The 14,526-nt window shown below is 42.0% G+C and overlaps 1 protein-coding gene across 5 annotated transcripts in view; it reads right to left on the bottom strand.

Moving 5' to 3' along the window:
* LOC136734481 (hippocalcin-like protein 1) overlaps positions 1-14,526 on the bottom strand; it is a 33,013-nt gene that overhangs the window by 12,763 nt on the left and 5,724 nt on the right. Inside the window, exon 1 of one of the 5 annotated variants that reach the window (XM_066697979.1) lies at positions 10,038-10,272. The exons of the other annotated variants lie outside the window; for them this stretch is intronic. The gene's annotated coding sequence lies outside the window, so the exon portion shown is untranslated. Of the gene's footprint in view, positions 1-10,037; positions 10,273-14,526 lie in introns of those variants that run through there. 5 annotated transcript variants of the gene reach the window in all.

The raw sequence follows: 14,526 nt of genomic DNA, 5'->3' as shown, positions 1-14,526 counted from the left end.
CAGCGGCAGGGGGCGAGGCCAGCGCACCTGGGAACATTGGAAGCAAGCAACGCCAGGCCTTTTTACAATTCAGTAACTGACTGCCCTGCCAATGCAATTTTCTGGGGGAAACACTGTAAACAATAGCAACAGTACATGTCTGCAATTATTTAAATGCTCAGTTTAAAAAGAAAACTTTCACATTATTATTGAAATATATTTTACAGCTAACGAAGACAGACACATAACTACTGCCGGAGGCTGTGCTGAAGATCTAATTGATAATCCTGCATCATGTTAAAATTAACATAATATTTCCTTATAACTCCCCCCCTAACCCCCCCAATCACTTTAGTAAAAACATGTGTCACACTTTGATTAGTTTTTACAATCCTGCCTCAGTAAGTTCTTCAATGCTTTACGCTTGCTTAATTAACTATGTGGAAATAATTAAGAATGTTTTTATACAGTTTAAAACCCAGAGTACTGCTGCTTTATCATTAAGAGACATTAAAAAGGCAATACTCTTAGCTTTAATAAGTATAGAAAGCTTTAACATAATTTCTCATGAATAAAGTGGTTACAATACTACAACGGTCTTCAATATTTGCCTGCTATAAGTCATATAACTGGTGATGCATGACTAAATTGAAACTGTGCTCCATGGCTTTAAAAGAGGCATAAAAAACTGCAGAGCTGAGGTGCAACCAGAGATGGAAGAGCAATTAAGATGCAGATTCTGAAATGTCTGTAAAGGCAGCTGCCCAAATCAATTGGAAAAAGCTTAAAACTAAAATATGGACAGGACAGTAGAAAGACAAAACCTTCCCTTGCAGCGGCTCATATTATGCTCATCTGTCAGAAAATGTCAAAGCGATCCCGAGATGTGATTACAGCGAGGAGACAGCGGCTTTGGGAAGCAGGCGTATCGATGATTCAAAGTTCGTGGGGAATGCTGACATCTGCTTCTGTCTCGTTTTTGCTCAGTCACCCTTGCTGACAAAGCAGACCTGCATAGTCCTTCATCACGGTTATCAGCATACCTGAGAGGGTCAACTGAACAGTCTGTTTTATGCTTTACTACAATAAACACTCCACTTCCTTATTCGTGTGAAGATTCCCATTCTTCTACTTATTGCTCTTTAAAGAGCCTCAACTGCCAACACGCAACCCAAGCAACTAGGCCTGATCTCCTTTTGGGGACCACAAGTACATTTTAAAAGCAATTCAGTAAGACAAACAAGACAAAGTGAGCAGTGTTCCTTCCCATCACATATTGCAGCATGTGCAGCCCCTTTCCTTTACACCTACCATGTTAAAAGATCTATAATTCGTGCAACCTTCAATACATTTGATCAAATTGCCAACCTTGACAAGAGAAACGGAAAAGAGGACGTCGAAGCCAACTACCAAAAATACCTTCCAATTCCGGTCCCTCAGACATACACACAGCGGCAACCCGTGTAGACAAAGAGAGACTAGTGTCTGAACTGGGACCACAGTAGTTCAAACAGGATGTGCACGCTGACCTCAAAAACTCACGGTTCAAAAGATGTGCGAGCAATTACTTTAGTCACATACTTTTCCATCGTGTGTCCGGTTTTAGATTAGAAAGAACGGGGTTGCAGAAACCCCCTTTTTAATCAGTCCACATAAACTGTAAAATGCAACGCTGTTCCACTGCCTCCCGTTACATTTTCTTTGCAGGCCGAGTGATAGTGGAATTGAACCGAGATTTCCGAGACAGCAGGGTACTACACGGAAAAGGGTGTGTCACTTCACCATCATTATCAATGTTTTCTCTCGTACAATCGCAGTGACATACAATCGCCGGGAAGCAAAGCGATGTCCTGGAAAAGTAAACATGGAGAGGTATAGGTATAGTAGACATACAACAACTCAAAGTACAGGGCATCTCATCTAGAGAAATGTAACAAATCTCAGGGTCATCCTAGACTTAGACAGTGTTGGTATTCAGGACTTTCAGAAACACTGCATCTAAGATGATGTGGATATTCGTGACATTTCTGTATCAATCTTAAGTCTCAAGGTTTTACCCCTTGTGAATATTGTCTGAAAGCTGTTTTTTCCTTCTGCCACCTAGTGAGCTCAAGCTTAGCAGTATGCTAGATCCTACTGTACTTCTCAAACCCACAAATCTACATTTTCCCTTTTTCCAGAGAACTGATTTATGCTGAACTCCTGGCCACTTGTGCCTGGGACCTACGAACTGCTGTTAGAAGGAAATTGCCTATTTTCCATGATCACAGAAGAAACTCCCGGCTTGCCACAAATTGTTCAGAGTGCTGCATAAAAACGTCTGGTGATATTGATTTTGTTGGTGTATCTCTGCACCATTTTATGCACACAGTTTATCATTCCTCATATCCACGCCCACGCTGCCTCGCTCATCGAGACCGGAGCTGTTTCTCCATGAGAACAAACAAACTGGCATCATCATTATCTAGTGCTATTTGACGCACAATGCCAATTCTTCACATGTGAGTTTGGCAATTGCACAAATTACATTTCTTCATATCGAGTAAAAACCAGATTAGATTCAACCCACAGAATGTATACGTTTATAGGGCACAGCACTGCACCTAAGGATGATGGCATTGCTCCATCTACCTCTGAAGAAAATGCAATGTGAATAGAAAAAACACAAACCTAAAGTCTAGGAGCGTTGATCTAAACATTGTATGAATAATCAACAAAAAGCATTTGTTTTGCATTCTAATAGCTGCTTTTGGTGAATCCTACAGAAAATGCACAAGACGGTCTTGAATCCAGTCCTGATTTGGACCAGGTCTACATCACACACAGCAATATAAAACACTGATAGTAAAGACCGTAGGCAGTTCACGCATCTGCCACCAAAACTAATATATGCAGTTTTTTTTTTAGAAACATCAAAGCTTCAAGCGACTCATTACTTCTGCGTTTGCTAAATACATAAATCCATGAGGCCTTGGGGAGCGCCTAATATTGTAACAATTACAGTTCTTAATAAGACAGCACCACAGGATTTGCAGATGTCAGTTTGTTGTACATTTTATCCTGGCATTTGATACGGTTATTCAATCATTCTGTGGAATAACACATAGTTTATATAACAATCCTTAAAACTACTGCCATTTCATCCCAGTGAGTGCAGCCCGCACACTGCTACATGGAGTGGTCTAGTCTTTAGGATCAGGACAAGGTGCACAAATGTTTTTCCTCAAATTAGAAAAATAAAAATAAAGTCAAGGATAGTTGGCCCAATAAAACACTACTGTCTTCAATGAACAAAAACAAAAAAACTGGTCTGTGTTTTTGCTTTGTTCTGATTTGGACAGTTTGTATTTTATCAGCGGAACATGCGATTTGTTGTTTGCTACAAAGATAAAGATATTATAGTCCATAAGATACACACAATAAACACTGAAATAAATAAGTCACTTAAAACATTTCCTGTGCAGACAGTTAAGTGCAGTGTACAACATGTTTAACGATCGCTTCACTGTAGGAAAGCTTAGAAAGGCCAGGGATGGCACAGTGCAGAAATACCGTCTGCATACCGAGCCATCCCAACCCAATCAGAGTGAGACCCCAAGGGGCTCTGCTTTACAGCAAGATCTGGGACAGCTGCGAGTCAGAGGTTTCTCTCTTCACAGCAAAGCCACATTATTCTGGGAGACCAGGAGGATGAGGGTGCAGCTTTGTTTATTTCAGCCAGAGGAAGGAAGACTGTTGTTTCCATCAGAAAAAAAAAAAAAAAAAGTCTCACGCTAAAGCTGACAGTTTTTGTTTTTTTTCCCCCTTTGATTTAAGGACACTAAGAGAATAGCAACCGACAGAGCCAAAAGCCTTTCAAAAAGAGACACAGAGCAGACCCCTGAATGCCATTTAAGCTGTGCATCAATTCAGCCTTAATTTAATGATGTGAGGTGTTCAGTCAAACACCCATTTTGAGAGTGAATTATTCAAGCCTCTTCTCAGACTGGCAGTGTGTACTGAACACGAAATGGACTTCTGGAGTAGAACCACAAATAACAGAGTGAAATATGTTTAATTCCGAAGAGGTTACGTATCCTGTTTTGAGTGTCTGAAACGGGTCTGCTTACAAAGGTGTCCGATAAAATGTTTACTTCTGAACACCCTACACTTCCAGCCATGATAGCAAGTGCAGGCATATACCATTTGTTGGTGTCAAAAGCTGTTTGTACACCACGACACCACCACAGCTCATCAGTGACGTGATTAAAACAAAGACAGCAAAATTCTTATCTTTATCCCAAAAATATATAAAAGAGACAAAAGATCTGAAGAACTACTGGCCCATTAGTCTACTTCGCATGCTTTTACAAAGTATTTACTAAGATCATATTTACACCACCTTCAAGACCAAGAGAACAAGCAGGATTAAGAAGGGGATACAATACATATTTTAAATCAATTTATATACACATTTTACCCCACAACTTCCAAGTTTTTTCGACATTTGAAGAAAATTAATTAAAATGCCATTTAAATGCATGAAACTCTGAGGCACTATATATACTCTCACACATACTTTGTAACACAAGTGTGTAACTATCTTGACAGAATCCAAACCAAAAGGAAATAAAAACTAATAACAGTCCCTTTCCCTGAAGTCTTTCTGAAGGAAACCGTTCTAAAACAAATAATAACAAAAGCAATATTTTATTACTTGAACAAAGCACAGCATCTTCATGATTAAAAATAAACCAAGGCGCGCATGAACAAGCGTTCTGTACTAGCCTGTCCAGCCCAGGGGAAATGCATCACTGTCACTAAGAAAGCTTCATGCAAGACTCGCTGGCAAAGACTACCCGCTTCACCCACACCCTTTTTCAGCATCAGGTCTGAGCCACTGTGGCCTCTCATGCTAGTCTCAATATACCTGTAGTGTCAGAATAGCAGGTAACAGAGCTACAAGTAACCTTCTGTGCAGCCGAACTTATAAAAAAAAAAAAATGGATTCAAAGAAGGTGTTGCAGAACATTTAAGTGCCATATTTTCTGTCTGGATTACCTACAGACAGTTTGATGAATAGAAGCCAGTATAAAAAAAATGTGTGGCGGGCATTTTCGTTTTCCCATTAGGATCTGTTTGTCAGGTGCACAAACCCCTTTAAAGTTGGATCAAACTCCCAAGCATCACTGACCCTGCCCTGACCGCACTGGGCGCATTCGCAGCTCCTAACAGTTTGTATCGAGTCTGCTCTCCACAACCATCACTGCGACTTCAACCTTGCTCCAGCACCAGGAGGGGCCGGCCGTGAACGCCTCTGCTCCAGACTAATTGATATATTTTCCTGCTCAGGGCTGCAGCAGCCTGTCTCAGCACGGGAGCATCGCCCTGCCGAGCCCCACCCACAGAAAAGCTGTCTAGTGGAGCAGCCAACGCCAAGCCAAAGACAGCCCGGTTTCTGAGACGCGTGTGAGTCAAAGAGATCTGGGCAGCAGCAAGAAGACCAGCAGGGTGACAGGCCCGGGTTCGAGGATGTTTCTACAGGGTTCTGCATTAGGGAAACCTACAGGGCACATTAAGAGGGTGATACCAGATTGTTCATTGTTCAGATTTTCCTGCCCCCCCTCTCCCCCCCCCGGCCATAAGTGAATGCAAAGATGTCAGGTTGCTATTTTGTTACTTCTACCTTGGCTCATTTTCTATAGGATTATTATTTCCAAAAGCTTTACTACATTGGACCAGGGGAATCCCACGATGCACCACGACGGATGTTTCTAAGGCATGCTTACTATGATACACCTTGGTTTATGTATGGGCCAGTGCAGTAAATCACAGTGAAGGCAAGTTGGAAACTGCCTGAAAAGCTGTGGTAAGAGCACAGTAAAACCATGTTAAAAAGGCACAGAAGTTTAATGGGAAATTCACCACATTAAACTTGCATTAGGTAAGTACAGAGTAGTTTATGAACTGCAGAGAGAAGCACAGTATTTATCTGCTGCATCCTCGGTGGGGTTTCCTCTCTCTCTCAATTACACTCCAGTCAGCCCGTCTGCCCCCAGCCCGGCCATGAGCAATGCTTTTGCTGGTGTCGTCAAGCAAGCGGGCAGGAAGCTCTCCGGGGACAGGAAGTGGAGTGTTTGAAATGCCGTGAGCCGTGCCTCATCAGCGAGGAAGTGTGAGCGCTGAAACAGTGAAAATCCAGCAGCAGCAAAGGCCTCTGGGGAGATATGGGTATGATTACTATCCCACCCCGAATATTAGAAACGCCTCACTGCGGTCATTTTTTTTCTTTAATACAGTCTTGTTTAAAAATACATAAATAATATTTAAAAAGGAAAGAAAATCGAAATCGGCATTTTGTTCTGTATCCTTGACAACTGATCACACAAGGTTTTTTTTGTGTGAAAAATTCAGCACGAGAAGCCAGCGCACAGGAAAGATCTGCTGATTCTGGGCAGCAGAAGGAAACCCTGGGAAGGCCTTTGTTCATGTCCATGCAAGACTTGTTTGCTCTTCCAGAAATCATGTACTGAATTTATTGGGCTGTTTAATTCACTCCATATCCACATCTCCTACTGCACACTCCTCCGATAAAACAATCGAAAACTAACAGAATATTTATACGAGTGTCTGGGGAATGGCACAGTAATTAAACCACACATAATGCAGACTTCTTATCTCTCTGCGATCAGCTGAGGTAATATCTCGTGTCACATCAAACTGGAGCTTAACGATACCAAAACTCAATTAAGCCCATTTGCCACCTTCTTTGTGTATCTATGCATATTGGGTGATACACTAATACCAGTCTAGGGTCTTTACTGTACTATTTTCTTTTACTTGTGAAGGTTCTCCTGTTGGGGTGGACGTGGGGTGTTGTGATTCTGAAATCTTCCAAGTACCAAATATAACTGATTAATTGACTAAACAATTATACAAGGTGAAATACACTGATCAGCCATAACATTATGACCACTGACAGGTGAAGTGAATAACACTGATAATCTCGTTATCATGGCACCTGTCAGTGGGTGGGATATATTAGGCAGCAAGTGAACATTTTGTGCTCAAAGTTGATGTGTCAGAAGCAGGGAAAATGGGCAGTGTAAGGATCTGAGCGACTTTGACAAGGCATCACAAATTGCATAAATGTTTTGCATCACAAATTGTGATGGCTAGACGACTGGGTCAGAGCATCTCCAAAACTGCAGCTCTTGTGGGGTGTTCCCGGTCTGCAGTGGTCAGTACCTGTCAAAATTGGTCCAAGGAAGGAAAAGCGGTGAACCGGCGACAGGGTCATGGGCGGCCAAGACTCACTGATGCACGTGGGGAGCGAAGGCTGGTCTGATCCAACAGATGAGCTACTGTAGCTCAAATTGCTGAAAAAGTGAATGCTGGTTCTGATAGAAAGGTGTCAGGACACACAGTGCATCGCAGTTTGTTGCGTATGGGGCTGTGTAGCCGCAGACCAGTCAGGGTGCCCATGCTGACCCCTGTCCACTGCCGAAAGCGCCTACAATGGGCACGTGAGCATCAGAACTGGACCACGGAGCAATGGAAGAAGGTGGCCTGGTCTGATGAATCACGAGTTCAAGGTGTTGACTTGGCCTCCAAATTCCCCAGATCTCAATCCAATCGAGCATCTGTGGGATGTGCTGGACAAACACGTCCGATCCATGGAGGCCCCACCTCGCAACTTACAGGACTTAAAGGATCTGCTGCTAACGTCTTGGTGCCAGATACCACAGCACACCTTCAGAGGTCTAGTGGAGTCCATGCCTCGACGGGTCAGGGCTGTTTTGGCGGCAAAAGGGGGACCTACACAATATTAGGCAGGTGGTCATAATGTTATGGCTGATCGGTGTATGCATTCTAACACTGGAGTGTGTAAAACTGATACAGGGGTAGACCAAATCAAGACTCTGACCAACCTGCAAATCGCAGTTTAATTTATTGTTAGAAGCCTGTTTATTCTAATTCTAAATTGAAATGCAATAGGGCATAACTTCGTAATGTGCGATTCGAGGGTGGGTCAAAGTTTTCATTTAGTCTAGCCCATAGAACGAGTTCCATCCCATTGCCTATTTTGCATAACTCACAGAGCGTTGAAAGCATTAAGCGGACTTTTGTGCCATTAGAAAAAACCCAGGCCTCGTCTCTAAAGAGAACTCACAGGGCACAATTCAATTACAGGAAGCGCAGAATCCTTTTAATTGAAAACCAGAGAAGAAGGTCTTATTAAACGAGAGTCTAAGATGTTCAATGCATACAGACACCAAACTAAAGGCTTTACGTCAATGCATTTGCCCTGTGTTACTGTACTAGAGCCCTCACTGCTTACAGAGGACATGTAATCCTCAAATCACTCTCTCTCTGGGCATCCTTTCCTTTTCAGCAAAGCAGAATGTGACGTTCTTTTATCAAGCACACTGCAGAGTGAGAAATATCCCTTCCTTTATGCTCTCGGCAGATATCAAATAAAGGAACACTTGTAATATCTAAGGGACTTATGCAAATGTTTAATAATCGCAAAACTAACTCTGAAAGCAGGCTTTGGCTTAGACACCCATTCTGGTGATGTGTGAACTGTTATTGAGAAATGTGATATTTATCCAAGTCAGTGTTTTCTTTGTTGGTTTGCTTGTTTCTATGATACCAGTCAAAATTACTGCTCACCAAAGTGTCTTCAGTACCGAGGTGTGTGCATACAACAAAGCAAAGATAATTACACACTCAGAATAGCCTGTCAGTATTTTTGTGATAAACAAAAAATAACATGTAAACTGCATCCTGAACTTATGTTCAACATGCAATGCTTGTGTTTGTTAACACAATTAAAAAAGGACTCTGGGCTATTTACAGATTTTTTTTTTTTAAGACATGTAAAATAAGAATGTATGGCAAGCAGGCAAAACACAATCCTGGCCAATCCATTTCTCCGGTCTCTGTTAATGTTGTAAATACAGGCTTCCTATGGCACACACTTCAATGGATTATTTACTCAATGAATGTTCGAATTATAAAATCAGGCCTGCACAATGAAGGCATACACCATGCCCAAGGGACCCCAGGACAAACCCTGTGCCAATCCAGTGAAAAGCCAAGAGGAGCTGAAAAAAGCCACAGATCCTCACGAGCTGAGCCTGTGGAGAAGACAGGCCATTTATCACTCGCCGTAAGGAACATTTATATAAGTGGAATATTTCGCAAACGCAGACTTACTTGACATTTGGAAGAGCAATCGGTTTATAGTTTATAGTGTAATAGAAATCCAATCATTTATGTCTTCGCCAGTTTGCGGCTGCTTGCAGGCAACAGTTTTAGCGAGTGAACAACAGCGGGGGATCTGTGGGCATCGTTTGAACCGCGTCAACAGGACACTCTGGGGGAAGTCACCTGGTCCCCAAAATGGCAGGTATTCTCCTTTATTGCCCTAAGAGTTAACTGCTTCTTTACCCCCAAGAGGAACTGCTCAGCTCATAAAATGCACATATTAATAAGGACAAATTTAAAAGTGCATTTGCTGTAATATAATAAAATGCTCGCAGCACCATTAGGTTTAAAACTAAACTGTGATAGCAATTACATTACATTAAATTATTTGTCATTTATCAGACACTCTTATCCAGGGCAACTAACATTTGTACCCATTTACACAGCTGGGTATTTTACTGGAGCAATCTAAGTGAGGTACCTTGCTCAAGGGTACAACAGCACTGCCCTACCGGAGCCCTAACCACTACCCCACAGTGCTGCCTTTATGGTAAGCTCCGACAATGAAAGGCCAGGTTTCAGCCAAACCCCAGCCTACCTGCGAATAGGAAAGTACCACACTTCACACCATGGCTGCTCTGTTTCTAGTTGCTTTTGATGCCTCTTCCTTTTACTCATAATGAACTCAAATGACAAAATACTCCAATTTAAACAATCTCATTGTTAAAAAAACAATATTCTTTTAGATCTTTGGATGTCTTGTAATTCCAGATATATACTTGTGCCACACTAAGTGACAACTTAACACACACACAAAATCCATTAAGAAACCCTTCTTGCTTTACTTTCCATTGTAAAGCACTCACCACTAACAGGGAATTATTGCACTCCCAGGTCTCGGCCGCTTCAGTTTCCTGCCGTGACCTGTAACTTCATTCCACTTTGCTCAGGACAGGTGGCTCGGCCTCAGCGAGGACAGGGCTGCGATTCAGAGGGCAGGGATTGTGCGGTGCAGCCGATGCATGTCCTCACGTCTTGCAGGGACTCTGCTCAGTTCTTCATGATCACAGCTATGTAGCTGCCCTGCTCCCTCACAGGGGTAAGAGAGTTACGAGAATTATACCGCAGGTAAGCCAGTGTGCGTCTGTGTCATGACTGAGCTGGGATGCCCCTGTTCTGAGCCTAATCTCTGGGCAATTACTGCCTCGTCAGCAGAGTAGGCTTTCTGTAAATCTGCCACTGAACACCATGCACACTCCAGGGACAGAGACAAGAGCAAATCAATTACATAAGATTACACTGACTCTTCCCACCAGCGCATATCCATAGTGAGGGCTGTCACCAGGGCCTCCTTCCTCAAAAACTGCTGATGCATGACCAACAGGTCGCTGCCACTGCCAAACCCAGGGCCATTGCTAACGGGGGTGAACTATGACAGCAACAACATCAACAGCAAGATCGACAATGATACCAGGACCCAGGGCACGAACAGAAAGCAAGTGTACGAGGCATTCAGGACCGAAGACAGGAGATGCTTCTTTGTGCAGAGAGAGCTACATTTATGGTGACAGGGGAAAGGTCTCGAGATCCAGGTACCTGAAGCCGAGTGTGTGATGTGGTTATGTTGCTGCAGGGCTGAAGAGCTCCTTTAAATTTCATTTGTAACATCAAATGACCAACTCAAACCCTTTTAAGAATTCCCTTAAGAGAAAAACAAAACAGGAGTGCAAATTTGTGAATGAAGCGAATACGCACACATGCACATGAACACCATGTATTCATCTGCATCTCTGATCAGGAAGTCTACAAACACTGTCCTATTCATAGTCACACACCCAACACTATTTGCACCCCCACCAAACCATCTACAAACCATCACTCAGATCCCACTAACGCACTGCACCTGCCTTGGCACTGCGGACCCAGCAGATGTGATGAAGGACACTGCGGAAATAAATAAAAAATGATAAGGTAAAATGGAAACCTCCTGAGAAAAGTGGTTTTAAAGCTGGAATCCTGAAACGGAGCCAATCTTCTTTTTGGGCCATTTTGTAACCAACAAAGACCCGACTATGCTGTCGTGATAACCAGTCTGACTAAGGATTAAAGAACCGTGAGAAAGTAACAGCCAAGTGCCCATAGATTTGCCTTTTCATTTAATTTGCATCTTATTGCCGGAAAAGAGAGGATTCTAAAAGCCCGGTGTGGCAGTACTAGATCAAACCAAAACACAACTGGCCTAACACCATCCAAATTCAACATTTGAGTGATGATTGACGGAGTGCGCTATAGACCCTGCAGGATTGACAGCTTTCTCCCTGATCAGAACTGTTCACGCATTATTCCTGTTTGTTGTAAGAGAGCTGACAAGCACAAGTATTCTTATGATTTCAATTTTCGTCAGTCCTGGCCTGACATTCTAATAAAGGAAGTACATGTAGTAGATGTTGCAAAACAAATTGCCAAATCCTGTATAAACACACCAGAGATATCATCAAAAGTTTTATCCTGTTTAAACTAAGCAGCATTTAAATACAGACTGACTAGAAGTTATCTTCAAAAACTATGTTGATCACATCTCTTAAAGTGCAACAGATATGAATACATATACATAAGGTGTGTGTCCCTGTGTGTATCTATATATAATTTTCTAAATATTTTTGGAGATAATTATGCAACTTGCCTGCCAAGAGACAGATTCTCTCCAAAAATCATGGTACTGATGAAAAATGTTCAAGTGCAAGAAATAAGTGTCTGCCAGAGTACCCTATAATCACACTTAATTGTGTCTGTCTGTGTGTTACCAACCTACACCGTTAGCAGGAGTTGGAGACTGTGACCTCTGGAATCTTAGAGAAGGGGCTCAAAAAGTAAGTTTCACATGACAGCATTTTAAAGGACCATTATTTTGCATACTCGGACATTCAGGAGAAATTAGTATTTACTTCTTACAGTGAAAAACATAAGATCTGTTGCATTATTGTCGGGTGGGATTGCTATACTTTACTTGTATTTTGCATTTAATTGCATTTTCTCAAACCCCACATAAATAAAATATAGCCTACGCCTAGACAGCGACCACATCTGGCTAAAGAGGTGTTGCAAGCGAGAGAGAGAAAGATATAGACAGATATAAACCTTTATAAAACCTTAATAGCTTGTCTTTAAGTCTATGATTTTTTGTAAGAGATCGGAAGTTGAATACACGTCTGCTCTTCACATCTTCCGTTTACTACTCAGTTCACGTTGATATGTATATTCTATTTTTAAGTTCAATACTCAATTCCTCAAGTCCTTTTAAAAGCGTAAGAGAATTTTAAAAAAACATTGCTGATGTATCCCCTGAAGCTACAGAAGCAGTAAGAATCACACAGTATTACACTAAATGCCTCTCCCAGGCATAAATTATTACTCTGTTGAGTAAGACTTCTTAGGTTAGAGCCACTGAGCAAGTATCAATCAATCCATCTTTATTGGGTACAGCGCCCTTCACAACAAGCAGTCACAGGGGGCTTTCACAGGTTTAAAAAGGACAGGGACAGGTACGATACCAGCACAGCGTTCCAACACGCTTTAAATCAACAGTCAACACGACGACCACTGAAGCAGGTCAATAATAACACATATAATAGTACCCTTTTATTTCCACGTGTGAGTTGCTGTGAATAGACTTCCAAAAACCCCAGGCCCACGTGAAGAGCTTTTGTGTTATCTAAAGGCAGGCATTGACCTTCCGGAAAAAATATATATTTTTAGAAAACGGTTGTGAGAAAATGAGGAAACAGATTGCACACAATTTCGACCAAGGCGAGCGATCGAGCGGCAGCATGGTGGCCAAGTGCCAGCAAAAAGGTTGCGTTTCACAAAGGCAGGCCGGACGTTCCCAGCAGTCTCCTGCTCTCCCAGCGCAGTGTCTCCAAGCTCCCTGCTGTATTACTACCAGCTTCATTTTTGTGTTTGCTAATGGCACCGAAGGACAATCTGGCTGGAAAATGTAAAAAAAGACTCATCCTCAGCATCCTCAGTTGTCTAGTGAAAACTGCATTAGAAAAAGCTGATTGGCAAGTTTTTTGTTTTGTTTTTTAAGGTTGAGGTTTCATGGTTTGCAAGGACTGAAGTTAAATAACTGAGGCAAAATAAAAATAACTTATTTAATTCCTCTTACTGACCCTTTTACCCAAAGCGACTTGTCCGGGTGCCCGTTTATAACCTTGGGTTCTCTCTCAGGAGTGATCTGTGTTGAGTGCCTGGTTCACATGTACAAGTGCATTGCCTGAGCTGGGATTTGATGCGGCAAGTTTATGGTTAAAAAGCTGAAACCCAGAGAGTCGTTTTCCCACACCCTAACAAAATAACAAAATTCCTTGCAACTCATTTGCTTTTATTGCTCTGCGCACAGCACGGCAGTCACCCAGCCTTAGCTCAGTGCAGTGACCGCCTCACAGGGCCATCCGAGGTTTTGCTCTTCATGAAACTAGCTCAAAACAAAAAACAAGTCTTCAAACTGAACTGATGTGTAAACCTTTAATCTATATGGGGAACTGCGCTCTTCCTGAGCAGCCTCCTTATAGGACTTCAACTATTAAGGTAAGGTATAAAACAAGAATGACTTACGGTCCTAAAACATACCTAAAATGAGCATAGAAGAACAAAAAGCAATAGAGGTTCATTACTTGGGAGAGTGTAGATGGTTCTGTTAGGCAAGACTGCAATTAAAAGAAGGCAACTTAATTCATTAATTGTACCCATAGTTTCCCCAATCTTAACTCCTAATAGAACGCTCTATAAAGTTTAGGAGCCCTTTTTTAATATATAAAACAGCAGGCCTGTCCCTTGGTCCATTTGCACCTCAACATTCAAGCTAATCTGAAAGGCAGACTGAGAATCAGCGAACATGAATCACAGTGGCTTTTGGAAACAAGACAAGAAGAACTTACTCATGGCTGGTGCAATAAAGGGCTGGAGGATGTAATTGTATACGAAGCAGCAAAACTCTTTCCTATTATAAGAAATGAAAATACATAATTTGTGGAGCCCAAACCCAACTGAATAAGGCACCATGAAGGGAATAATTGCTAAGCGAGAACAGAAGTCTGACTAAATCAAGACATTTTTAGCTATAAAACCAACCCAACAGATGTTCTACCAGCACTGCAGCACAGCTTTTAAATTTCAGAAGTGCTAGGCCTACACTTTGCCACCAGGGCAGTTTATATATGGCACAAACCACCAACCTGAAGGTGTGCATGCTAGACTGTGTTGTGTTTTTTCTTTTTTTTTTTTCTTTCCCAGAGACATAATTGCCAATTGTTAACCTCAAGACCACTTTAAACAAGAAAAACGACAGAAAAAAAG

The sequence above is a fragment of the Amia ocellicauda genome, chromosome 1 (genome assembly GCF_036373705.1).
Source record: "Amia ocellicauda isolate fAmiCal2 chromosome 1, fAmiCal2.hap1, whole genome shotgun sequence".
Classification (NCBI taxonomy): domain Eukaryota; kingdom Metazoa; phylum Chordata; class Actinopteri; order Amiiformes; family Amiidae; genus Amia; species Amia ocellicauda.
Note: the sequence above shows the minus strand (reverse complement) of the source record. Positions and strands in the feature narration are given on the sequence as shown.